Consider the following 14,106-nt stretch of genomic DNA (forward strand, 5'->3'; position numbering starts at 1 on the left):
ATCACAAGTGCCCCACTTCTGAGCCGTTACTTTTTGGATATATCAATTATAACTATAAATTTATAGGACAAATGAATTTAAATTTATGTGATGCTTAATTACAGTGTTTTTATTTTGAATCTTAGACATTAAACCAAAAGTTTTATTTTTTAATAATAAAAAATACATTGATTTTGGTTTAGAGTGTAAATTAACATTAAAATTAAAAAGAAAATCACAATCAGAAAAACTTAAAAGATTCCCGAAGGGAAATTGCTTTGTTACAACTGCACAAAACACAGTTAGGAAAGAGGAAGTAATAAGTTAAAAAGTAAAACCTACTATAAATATTAATAATAATAAATACACAGTAAAGGAATAGAAAAATGAACAAATGCAAATGTGCAAAAATTAATGCAAGTTTGAATCTCCAGGCCTCTTAGCATTAGCATACAACAGGTCCAGGGTCCTGTCCTGAAAGTGGGGAGCATCTTGTCCAGCTGAAGTCCCCAGAGAAAGCAGTGGGTTGCAGAGTATAGATTCTCACAGTAACAGAGTGGATGACATCACATTTGCTTGCCAGGTTGTGGCAGTGGATGTAAACAACCAAGATGGTGTGTGAGAAATCCCTGGGAATGTAGTATGTACGTAGCCCCACGACTAACAGTTCAGTGTCTGGGCTGCAGAAATGTTCCTACTATCCACCTGAACCTTCTGAAAGGCCATTGATGGTAGCGATGAGATGTGAAGTATCTTCCTTTAGCCATGTCTCTGTCAAACACATATCACTACACTCCTGGAAGTCCCTCCGATTACTCACTAGGGCCAATAGCTTGTCTATCTTATTGTCCAACGATCTCATGTTACCATGATGATAGATGAGAGATACAGCTTATATCTCCTCTTCACTGTCAGTCTCACTAGTCTGGACCCAGCTCTCTTCCCTCATCACTTCATTCTTCCTCTGCATCCTCTGTGTGTCCTCCTGTTGATTTCTGCGGGGATATCTGTTTCTCTGGTCGCCATGCCAGCTGCCTTCAGTGCGATCAGCTGGTCCCTAGTGTTAACAATGCAACCCTGTAGTTGCTGTGCAACGGTAGTGTTGTGGGAATGTGGGACCCTCACCAGGGCCAGATAGGCTTGGGCCCTCCACCACACAGTTTTACAATTAAATCAACTTAGTACTCAATTAACTACAGTTCACTGGGTCTGATGTATTAGATTTATTGTATTTAGACAAACAGTATATAATAAATGAGGTGGTCCTTGGAGCATCTCAACAGAAATCGAAGACATTCATATTTATACTTTTTCATCTGTCCTGCTCTCTGTGGAGCTTAGTCTGATCCCTCCGTTGTTCCAGTTGTTCCTCACTCAGAGGGAAGTTTAATAGCAGACCTGAGCACAGCTTGGAAAACATCTTCCTGTTTGGTGGGGAGTGGGTTAAAGCCACTCTGTGCTCCTATCCCTATCAATGTATTTGAAAGTGATAATTGCTATGTATATAAACTAATTATAACTATACCAGGTGTTAAGAAACCTCTTCCACTTTTAAGAAACTGGGCAGTAAAGTCTTATCAACTGTGGTGAATTCAAGTAACAATAGAATTTTAGGGTAAGGATAACTGGGACGTCTTTCCTCATTACCCCGTCACACTAATAATGCTAAATGCTGTTCTTGGTTAACGTAATTCTCAGAAAGCTAGTAAAAACCAACAAAAGATACAGGTGTTGGGTCCAGACCCAGCACATAAAAATCAAATCAACATAATTGATGTTCATAGACACATGTGGGACTGGGGAGCTTCATCCTGTCAGGGGCTTGACTGGATGAGACCACTTCAGTGTTTAAGGACACCATCCTTTATCTTCTTTCTTCCACCCAGATGCTTTATACATCGTAGAGAGTAATCACTGTGGAGAGGTTACAATCACATATGATGCACATTGACATGGATCAGCTCTTCCAACTGATCTCTTTCAACGTAGGAGCTGTTTCAACCTGTCCTGCAGTGTTGATAACATATTGTCCTACTCTTTGTCCTCTGCCCAGTTGGGAAGACTTTCCAATTTATCTTCTAATGCAGGTGACATGCTCCTCCAAACAACACTATTTCCCACCAGTTTTTAGTTACTGTTAATTATTTCCATAACAATGCTACTCTCATTGTCATACGGTGTAAAATTTAGTTCAGTTGGTAGCACAGATATTGGAAGACTATTTGCTTTTTCAGGAGATATCTCACATCCTGTACTGTAGCTTGTGGTTGATCAGGCTGGGTGTGTATAAATGCTATGAAATCTTTTTGTACCACCCCTCGTTACAAATGCTTTTTTACAGGTGGGGATGGCTATGTGGGGATCTCTTGTCCATTGTCCAAACTTGTCCATTGTCCAAATTTTTCTCTCAGGAAAACAATTTCTGGTAAATGTGTTGTTCTGAATTCTACAGGCCATTCTTGGTTAATTTCTGGTATGATTTCCATGACCTCGATCAAGTCAAATATTACCAATTTTATATCTTTTTACTATACATAATTCTATCCATCACTTCATACACATTTATCTCTTTACTACCCATTATTTCATGGACATGCTTCGTATTCATCCGCCAATCATTTATCAATTTCATTTCCATTTCGCAGATATCCGTGTCTGTGTTGTCATTTTCTGCTTCAGTTCGGGGGCTTACAGGAAATTATCCAGTCAACGTAGCTGTAGATAATTCGCCCATCTACTGTTTCTTACTGCCGATTGAGCTGCACCTACAGCTCCCCAAAATGGTAAAGCTGCTGCAAGCTGATCAGATACCAACCAGCCTTCTGATATAGCTTTATGTTCATCTGGTATGCCAAAAGGTTCCCGATTCCATGTTATATACACACTCTTATCTTCCCTCCATGTTGTCAACAAGCTTCTCTTTGTTCTGTTCAGTACTTTAGGAAAAGTAACTACTGTCGAACGCCCTGTTAGCATGATGGTTGTCATATGCCCGTCCAATCACTTTCTAACATCTTCCTGACTATCCTATCCTTTCCACATTACCAGAACTCATCTTTCACTAAGAGTATTCTGGTATCCAAATCTCATATATCACACTTGCATCACCCTCATAAGCTACAAGTCTCACACATATTTCCCATTCTCAACTATTTGCTGACACCTAATGTTTGCTTTGTCTGTGGTGTAGCACATCTTTTTACCAACTAATTCATTTATGTAACACCTAATTGGAGCCTGTGGGCCCAACGCTATCTCCTTTCTAGAATTATCTTCAAATGGATCTTCAAACCCCAATGCAGAATGGAAACATAGTATCATCAGATATCTGCACTGTTCTTGGCACAAGGTGTCTCCCTCCTCTATTGCTTCATCAAACATCTCTTGACAAACTTGATCCTGTCTCATCTTTGCCTGTGTCTGGTGTCCTTCTGCCATGAGTAACATACCATTTGCAAAGTACAGTCTTCCTCCCTCCCAACAAGCCTTTGTAAATGTGATGTGTTTTACCTTCTCCATATTGTAGCATGTTACACGTGTCATCACTCAATTGTTTAACTGAATTTTATAACCACTGGTAGAACATATTTGTTTACCATCGTGATGTCCGTAACTTACCCATTACCACCAACTGGTCGGTCTGTGCCTTAACCCAAGCTTTCCTTGTGTCTCGCTTTGCTTTTGGCTGTACCTCTGGCCACAATGAGATCATATGCTGTGCTCTTCCCTTGGTCATAACTCTTTCTGACTCAACATTTATACATTGATCACTCAAACATCAGATTTTTACAGTTACCTGTCCTTCACCACGGCATCTCTTGTTCATTTGCAGACCTTGTATGGTAGAGCCATGTGGTATTTTAACCACTATGCGATCATGAGTAAATAGTTTGGGGTAGCCTGAAACTCATGTCCTCCCAGAGGCAGTCTTCCTTGTGAGGCAGCCATCACACCCACCGCTAAAGCACAGTTAGCTGTCTGCTGGGGTCCTTTAGCTTGGATTGTTTTTAAAGCAACAGGTGACACAAGGTTCTGTACCTGTTGCCCTTGAACGACAGGACATAATTCAGCCAATAGCATCAGAATTCCAATTACCACACCCCATGGTCCCTTCAATGTTTTCCTTCTTTCTCTAACTTTCATCTGCTTCCTCACTCCTCCCACTCTCAGGAGCTGCTCCTTCCTCTCCTTGATGCTCAGCTGTTCTCTGTAGATCATTTCTCACCTGTTCCTGTGTTTTTCCTGGTTATTCTGCTCTGCAGCAGTGGTTAAGGTGATACCAAACAGTTTTACCTTCAACTTTGAGTGCAGTTGGAGGAGTAGAACCACCTAGTATGGTCCTTCACGTCTTGGCTTGTCCCACCTTCTTTTGAACACCTTGATGTACACCCACTCTCCAGGATTTATCTTGCGCAGCTCTTCAGGAATGTCACTTGTTCTTCCTTCCGGCACCCTTAACTTGTTGAAATATTGCTTTTTGTATTGCAGTTAGATGCCGCACATAACCAGATAGCTCTCTTTCAAGCTGCTCAAGCGGAGGTCCATTATATGGGCCTCTGGGATATAGCACAGGCATGGGTCGACCCATTAGCATTTCATGCGGGGTTAGATGCGTGCTTCTGTTAGTTTGCATTCTCATACTCATTAATGCCAAAGGTAATGCTTCCACCCAATTAATACTGCCATCTGCACATATTTTGGCTAGTTTTGCTTTCAAACTGCCATTAGCCCTCTCCACTATTCCCTGTGATTTTGGATGATACACACATCCAAACCTTCGCCTAACTTCCAGTGCCTTAGTCACAGTCTTCATCAGACCAGCTACAAAATGTGGTCCATTATCTGAGCTGGAATCCCAAACCTAGGAAACACTTCCTTGCACAAAAATTTAGCCATTGATTTAGCATTGGGACTGCTTGTCAGTATTGCCTCTATCCATCTGCTGAATCTATCCACAACCACTAACATATATCTTTTACCTTGCACTCTTTAAATTATGTCCACATAATCTATCATCAGTTGTCTTTTGGGGGCATTTGACAATTGTTACTTCTTTGGGTGAGTGTATAGCCTAAAACAACTGAGAGATTGCTTCCCCATGTCTAATGGGCATGCTGTTTGCTCTTTGAAACCCCCTTTGCTTCCAGATGTTACCGTAAACATGATACACTCTATATGCATAGGCTGAGTCATTGTAAATGTTGGCACATTTCCCAGCTGCCAAATGACAGGCTGCTGTCAAAGCTTTAATTTCTGCTAACTGGGCAGAACACGGCTGATAGATCATCATTCTCTGGACTTCAGAGAATGTTATGCCAAGTCATTGAACTGAGTGATGACATATCCTGCATGATTTCCTTTTTCATCTGTGAAGTTTGACCCATCTACAAACAGTGTGAGATCTGCTGCAATTGGTTGATTGTGTAGGTCTTCACAGGCTGTAAGAAAAACATCAGCGTTATGTATACATTCATGTGGTGTGCCATCTACTGGCAAAACCATTCTAGTGGCTGGATTAACTGCAGTGCATCTTTGGATGTTGAGATCAGGTGCTGACAGAATGATCTCATAGCCAGTTTTTCTGGCTTTAAAACAAACTGTGGGCTTGTTAACAACGCATGTAATTGACAGGACTTGTACAGTGTGGATGTCCCATTGTCAAAGTGGAGGCCTTTTGATACGCAAATGCTGCTGCTGCTAATCCCTGATAACAGGGTGGCAGTCCTTGCTTCACTCTATCTATCTTAGTACTGTAGTAAGCTAATGGCTGTTTCCCTGTTGGTGTGTCTTGCATAAACACTACACTAGCAAAGCCTGTTCACTCTGCAACATATAGGTGAAAGGGTTTGCTGTAATCTAGATTCCCAAGTGCCAGAGCTGTCTGCATCTCACTTTTCAGCACTTGGAAAGCCTCTTCTACCTCCTTAGTCCTCTGTATGGGGGCAGCATTGTTTGTCTGACCTGCTGCTCTGATTAATGCCCTTAAAGGTGATGTCTTTAATGCATAGTCACAAATCCATGGCCTACTGTAACCTGCCATTCCCAGAAAAGAGAGCATTTGTCAATAGTGGGCTTAATTCCTTCCACTGCCTGCTGCTTGAGAGGGTATTGTCTCTGATATGGTAATCTGACTCCCTGCTTTAATTTGGTCTGCACTGGCTTTGCTGACTTAATAAGTCCTACATCAGTTTTATGTTTTGGGCACAGTCTGGTACCTCATAATGCTACCTGTTCTGTTGTGAGAGGCATCTGTGTTGGTCTGTGTTGGTACTCTTTCATCCAACAAAACCCTTCCTGCATCATCATGTGTGTTAAATGATATCCTAACAAACTGCTTATCGGGAGAGAGGTGAATGTATTTGTTTATTGTTGGAATGCATTCTTGCACCTGTAGGGATGTTTTTACCATTGGTCCTAGTTCATGTGATTCATGACCTTCTGCCATCAGCAGTGTCACGTGTAGAGTGGAATGTTGAACTTGAAACCATTCTTGCAAAAGCGGTGGCAGTGTTACTGCAGATGCTGCTCCTTGTGGCCCTATGTAGATGCTCTGACATGTGACTTGATGTTGGTGTCTATTAATTTTCTCATTCCAGCTTGTTTCATAATCTGTATGTGTTTGATTTTCATCAAACATCAGAGGAGAATGCAGTGGCAATCGTGGTTCAATGATTTTGTCCATTTGAGCTCTTACCCATGGCTCCCATATCTTCCATAGATGCTGCAGCGTTGAATTCTGAGAAATCAACCGTAGCCAATACACCAGGGGTTGCAGTAGCTTGGTTTCTTGCTGCATCCTTGCTGGCATCATTCTGTGTGCTGGATCCCCTGGAAACAGACCATCTGGTGTGCACATAATGCTAGGTTTTAACGGACATACTATGTCTCTACCTAGCAAATTGATGGGAGTGTGGGCTGAGTAGACCAGAGATGCAACTATAGTTTTGTCAGCAGTTCGCATTGGAACAGGCTGTGTAAGGGGTATTACCTGTAGTTTCCCAGAGAAGCCTACTGTTTTAACATATAACCTGGAGAGGGGAAGGTTAGAGCCTTTCTTCCCAATGCATGAGTATGTTGCACCTGTATCCACCATAAACTGATGTTCCTGTTTATTGATGGTTACTGGTATGGTGGGTTCATCTTGTGGTTTTGTTGAAAGAATTTATGAAATTGCTTCCCCCTCAGGCTTCTCTAGGCACCACTATTGCTGCAAGTTTGCAACTGGTCCTCTCCAAGGATTAATTGGACAGTCCCTTCTCCTGTGTCCAGCTTGATTGCATCCCCAGCAGACATCATCATTTTCTTGATTGGCACTTTGCAGTTGATGGGTTGGATCTTATGGCTGCTGTAATGGCTGTCCTTTCCAACCTCCTCAATGGGGTGGTGCACCCTTGTGCACTGGCCTTCTTCGTCGGAAGTGGTGGAGCAGATGTGGCTAGTGAAGTTGGCTGAATCACTAAAGCTGATATTTCCCCTTGTGGTGTAGCTGTCACTACTGAAGCTTGTATTTTTTCTTTTAATTTTTCTTTGTCTTTCTTACATTTTGTCAATTCTCCCAGCTGCAACTGTGAGTTAACTGGTCATCTGCCAATTTTGCTCCTCTGCATCTCTCTTATCCTTCCTGTATTGCTCAACATGAGAACATTGGCCACTCCATCTTCATTAACCCTACCACACTGTCCAGGTCCATTTACTGTTTGAACCAATCCTGCTTTAGTGAAAACATCCTTTGTTGGATGTTACCTGCCACGTGCATCAGTAAGGCTTTAATGTCTCCCAATGCCAGTCTTGTGCCAACTTTACTCTCCTCCAGGGTTGTAATCCACTTTCCTGCCCCTTCTGCCAGGTCTGGCAGTCTCCCTGATAGCCCTACCATATCCATAAATGTCCATGGTACATATTGTGGCTGACTTTTCCGCTGCATAATCTTATTCTATTATGTTTCATTCTCTGCTCAATGTCTCTCAGCTCTGCTTCCGTTCTATCCAGGTCTATCTGAGATTCATGTATTAACCTTTCCATTGCCTCATCACTTTTCTGCTTTCTACTTTTTGCTTGTTCTTCACTATCAATTCACAACTGACCATGCACCAGTCTTGATACTCTTTTTGCATAAGAATTAGTTTCTACATCCTCCTCTTCTTCACTTCTTCATTGACATCCATAGGTGTTGATATCTGACACTGTTGGCGTCTGTTAGTTCCCTATCATCACTTTCCATACTCACACTGTCACTATCCTCCTTACTCTCAAATGTGATTTGTTTGCATGACGTATGTGGGTTTCTGGCCTGCTTTCTTGTTTCCCTCTATAATGCTTTATGATAATCTTCCCTGTCTATTTTGGTCTCTGAATTCTCCCCTATTTGTTGAGCCTCCTCCCACAACCTAGTATATCTCATGGTTTGTGTGGTTTGTGTTGATTCACTCCTTCAGTAACTTGTGAAATGAACTCTTCTGCCTTCATTGTCATTTTTATTAACACTTCCACTTGTCCCTCCATAATTATAGGGTCCTCTCTATTCCCTTCATTAAGTTCATGTACTAGAAATTGCCCTGCTTTTTTTTTTTTTTTCACTTGGATAAGATGGTATGCTTGGATAGAGTGGTGGATAGGATGGTAGATCTGGTATAGGCCCTAACCGTTCTTCCTTTTCCTTTTTTTCTGTGTTTTCTTGTTTCTTTTCTTGCTCACCTGGAGGCATTTTCAGAGCTTTAATTGCACATCTCTAACGCTCACCCTCTTGCTTAAACCATCCTAAAATCTCTCTCTCATCCTTTTGCTTGCACGCTTATGTAATATTTAATATGTGTTTCCACCTCTACACACGAGCCAGGATCAAAAGTGCCCTCTTTTAGCCAGAGCTGACCTCCAGTTCTCTTATTCCACTTTTTCATGCATTTTTGTATCTGTTTTTCATGGCCTGGACGGTGTTTTATTATCAGTTTCACTGGAGTGATTACTCCCTCATCTGCTGTCCTTGAACTCATGTATCCCTGTCTCACACCACCTGATGCTAACCTTGGTATCTCTGGCTCTTCATCTGACGCTCTTGTCCTAATTAATACTATTGTTTTCCCTACTGTCACACCAGATTTATATTTTCTCTTATAATCTAACTCCAAGGTCAAGCGCTCTGTTCAGTTGCTTACTTTATGTCTAATTATATCTCCCCACCCACCTATTTCCCACTAAAAACTCTCCTTGGATTGATAGAAATTTGCAATCTAGGATTGATTAATGGTCTTTCCTTGTATGGCAAATCCCTCTGGCACATTCAAAAAAGGATTCATTTGGAGAACTGCAACCTCCTCTGGCTCCTGGCAGAGAAACTCTGACAATGGTCTCAATGTGTTTGCTGTCCACAGCTGCTGTAAAACCTGCACCCACACTATATTTGGAAATTCTGCCTGCACCTGTTCCAAATTAATCCACTTTGTTAGATTCCAAAGTTTCATGTTAATTAATCTTTCATTCTTATAACACCCAACACCCTCTGAATTTATGTGTGTTTGTACCAAAAATGTGTTCTAATTCCTTGTGTTTCTATATCCTCTATAGATTCTAATGTCCATCTATATATGGCTATCCACATTCCCAACAACAGCAACTGCAAGAATAGATAAAATTTATGCCCAGGGAAGTCTATTGTTAAATCTTTATCTCTTCTCTTTCAAGTGCCCATGCCACTTGTGTGGAGACAAATGATAATAGAAATACTTTCTTCTACAATGTGGGCAGTCGGGGCCTGTCCAGCGTACCACACACTTTGTATAAATATCTGTTCTAAATGACTTGAATGGGGCTTGTGGAATATTAATTGTATCAAATGAAAACTTATTGGGATATCCCAGCTTTAGCAAGGTCACCTCCTTGGCAGCTACTCTCCGGTGTGTGTGCCAAATATAATAACTCCCCACACAAACACTGATGACCTCTATGGTTCTGTTACGCTTCAACTTGTCTCTACTTTTGCCTTTCTGTGTTTTTTCCAATTCTCCCTCAAACTCCAATCCCTACCCAATTAGTTAAATACTTTTCTTTAGGCTGCATTGTAATCTCTGTTCTATTGCTATAAATTCTAGCTTGTGCCTTGTGCCACTCTCCTTATTCAAACTTCCAGTTTTAAGCTGAATTAACCCATAAGATTCCCTTTCCATGCACACAATTAACTTACGTAGAAAGACACGCATGTAGAGAGGGAAAAGTGCGAAACAAAACCTCATCTCTGAGTAAAAGTGTAAATATAGGTGAATATCTTACAGCAACATGTCTAATAACTAAATAGCCACATCTCATACAATTGTCAATTTTCTCTAATTTAAATGGTGACGTCCATTAATCTCCAGTATCCAAGTATACAGTACTTCGTTCTTCCACCACCAGAATGTCAAAATATTCTTTTAAATGCTCCCAGAATAATTGCCTGGACCAGGGCCCAAAATGGGATACTCTTTATAAGATCAGTGACTTTACCACTACGAATCACTTGTTATTTACAGATTTTCTTTCTTTTATGCAACTATTTACCTATTTCTATAAAGTACACTATTCACTACTATTTCTCTATCCAGTGCTACATTCAAATCCTGCTACAGTCTTACTTCACCCTGCCCTGTTTGTAGCAGTATCCCAGACTCTGCTGGATTCTGCCCTACACAGCAGTATTGCAGTTTCTGGCCAGTGTTGCTGTCCTGTAAGCCCCTTAGCGACTCTTTATTTCTCTTTATAACCTCCTGCCAATCCAGCCCTTCCCTTCACTGTAAATCCACAGAAACAGTCTGTACATTCACAGGATGAGAAGTGGTGTCCCTGGAAGCTATGCCAGCTGAACCCTCTTGGGTTTTTACTCTTTTGCCTACGTGTGCAGACCATATCCTGATACACTTCCTCAACACAGAATAGGCAGTATCCATAGGATTTCACTCACACTAAAGATATCCTAAAAGATATCCTTATTTTCGCTCATTTCCTCCCAACAACGCTAATTAAATCAATCCTCCAGCAAACACAACACAGACAACAAACTGCCACCCTATCGCATTAAGCATCCACTCAGCCATGGTATCTTCCATACATACATGCAAAAGTAAGCCTTCATTCATGGACAAAAATTTTCAACAGAGCCTTACTTTTTAGAAATTTTAGGTTCTTTAGAGGAGAGGCTGGGTTGCTTTAGCCCTGGGCGGATGCACAATGTGGTCAGACACAATCAGTATTTTTTGCAGATTCATAATGTGCTGTGCTTACCTTCTTTTTGCGGGCGCTGAGTGAGCTGAGCATCAGCAGGTCCGTCCAAGCGTCCAGCTACCCTGCACCCTCTATCCTGGCTGGCTCGCCAATTCAGCTGTCATGGGAATGAGGGACCCTCACCAGGGCCAGATTGGCTTGGGCCCTCCACCACACAGTTTTACAATTAAATCAACTTAGTAATCAATTAACTACAATTCACTGGGTCTGATGTATTAGATTTATTGTATTTAGACAAACAGTATACAATAAACCGAGGTGGTCCCAGGAGCATCTCAACAGAAATCGAAGACATTCATATTTATACTTTTTCATCTGTCTTGCCCTATGTGGAGCTTACAGTCTGATCCCTCCTGTGTTCAGGTGCTTCTTTTTTTTATTTTTGGGTACTTTGCTTGGCCTAATGTAAAATCTTTCCCATTCTTGCTAAAAAAAACAAACAAAAAAAAAAACAGTAGGTGCATGAAATCAAAAACAATGGTGTAATGTCCACATCACCTGATTAAATAAAAAAATGATTCAATTCACTATTTGATTGATGTTAAATGCTTATATTGATTACTACTTGAACAGTTAATTATTTCCTATAGTAGCGTAGCCGAATGATAGCATTCTAAAAAGGTAGCTGAATGAAAAAAGTCATTTCATGGTGAAACAAACAGACCACAACTCTCTCCACTAGCACGTTTAGAGAACTTTTAAAGAATATGCAAAAAGGTTCTGGGCCCATAAGAGAGATCAACTAAACAGAACTAGACTCAGGCAATGCTAGCTTAGCAAAACATGAATGTAACTGAACAGATAAAACTGACTTGACAAAGACAAGCTGACCTAACAAAACACAAAAACGGACCATATATGCTGGTTCATCAGACCATTTTGAAACAAAGGGTTTACACAAAGATATACACTACCAACTTAACTATGAATACAACACAACATGACAGTTAGTCTGTAAATTTAAATAATCTACAGACTAACCCAAAAGTATCAGAAAAACCTAATAGTCTAAAAAAATAGAATCTGTAAACTAAAAAATACATTTTTACATGAAGCAAAAGCTATGTATCATCATTTCTGTTTACTGATGTGCAATGTGGATGTGCATGAGGTCAAAAGGTCAACAGAAACTAAATGAAGAGTAAATGAACCATTAGGTGTAAATCAAAAAAAAAAAAAAAAGCTAAGGTGTGTGAGTGCAGGAGAGTTACTGACATTTAAATCAGTTTTGTGGCTGTAGGTCCATATAGAATCAGTAAGTATACAACACTTTTAATAAGTTAATGCACAGCAGCAGAAAGAAACCAACAAGTTTCAGCCCTAGGCTCACTTCAGCGTTACTGAGACAAGAGGGTGTGACCCTTATTAAATAGCAGCCAGAGATCTGCCGGTGATAAATAACCAACTAATACAAATCATCAAAACAACAACATCATAAGACAAATATAAATAGGAAAAACAGTAGCAATAAAAATAACAATAAGTTATAACAAAAAATATATTATGCTATTGTCACAACAAGATAAGTGACCAATAGATCTACATATTAAAAATAAAAAATACATATATGTACATATGTAAACACATCATATGCAGAACCTCCATAGAAAATAAGAATACATATACATCAATAATATCTGTTTATTCATAAAAAACAAGACAAAGACAATTCTTCATTTAAAGCCCAAGGATACTCAGTCTGTAAATAGTGTATATAATATACCATATCTGCAACCCTCAATTCTGGCCTCAAATCTGCCTCAGTACCCATGAACTGGAGTCTACAAACTCCATAGCCATTACAATTATAGTGTCTGGCTACAGGAGACTTCTCATCCCTATTTCTGATGCTACTCTTATGTTCAGAGATTCTAATTCTCAATTCCCTTTTTGTCTTGCCCACGTTTGTTTAATTTTGGGCTGACCCATGTCAACATCCTTCAGGGAATCTCTTTCTGACCCCAGATAACCTGTCACTGAGGGGAGGGAGGACTCTCCCTTCTGTTCCTCGTGTTTCTTTTTCAGCAAAAAGGTTCCTTGAAGCTGCAATAGAAATAGCATCCCCATTATGCTGGGAAGCAGAGGAGGGTAGAATGACAAAGTCATCACAATCATCAAATGTCTGCCCTGGGCAGTGCCAGGGGTGCTGACAGGCTGTAAATTCAAAAGCAAGGCCTTTATCTGGGTGAACTCAGAAGCCAAAGCGTCGACTTTGAGGCTCAATGGTTCATCACACTTAGGCTTTTTCTAAGCGTGAGACAGTTTGATATTTGAACTCAACAGCAAAACAAATACATCCCTCCTTAAGTGCTCCTTCAGAAGCTCCGCCCCCCAAATTCATGGACGCACATTGCCAAAGCAACAACACAATGGCGGAATCCAGACGGTCTCATATGCCATTGAACTCTCTGATAGCTGAAGCACAAACCTTATAATATAAGATGCTATCAAACAAACAGCATATACATAAACACAGCATCCATACAACGGAGTAACTAGTGAGAGTTAGTTGTTTAGATTGTTTTTATTTGTCATTACAGTGACAGAAGAGAAGACCATACGTTTGTTGCTAAACTAACAAGGAAGGTAACCTGTCATAACATTTTGAATTATGCAGCCAACCAAATATATCCACTGTGCTAGCAAACTTGTGTTTTTAGCTCTTTGTCGCTATAAAACCCTATGCACATTGTAAAGACAAATACAAGGATATAGATCAATCAATGAGACAGCAAACTGTCCCTACAGTTTCTGCTGCAAAGCTAACATGCAGAGAGGATGAGACAGTTTCCCAGAGCCAGCACACCAGCTGCAGACAGCGATACTCACAACTCTCCTGCTACTATAGATAACATCACATCAACAACATATCTTGGC

The sequence above is a fragment of the Xiphias gladius genome, chromosome 5 (genome assembly GCF_016859285.1).
Source record: "Xiphias gladius isolate SHS-SW01 ecotype Sanya breed wild chromosome 5, ASM1685928v1, whole genome shotgun sequence".
NCBI lineage: Eukaryota > Metazoa > Chordata > Actinopteri > Istiophoriformes > Xiphiidae > Xiphias > Xiphias gladius.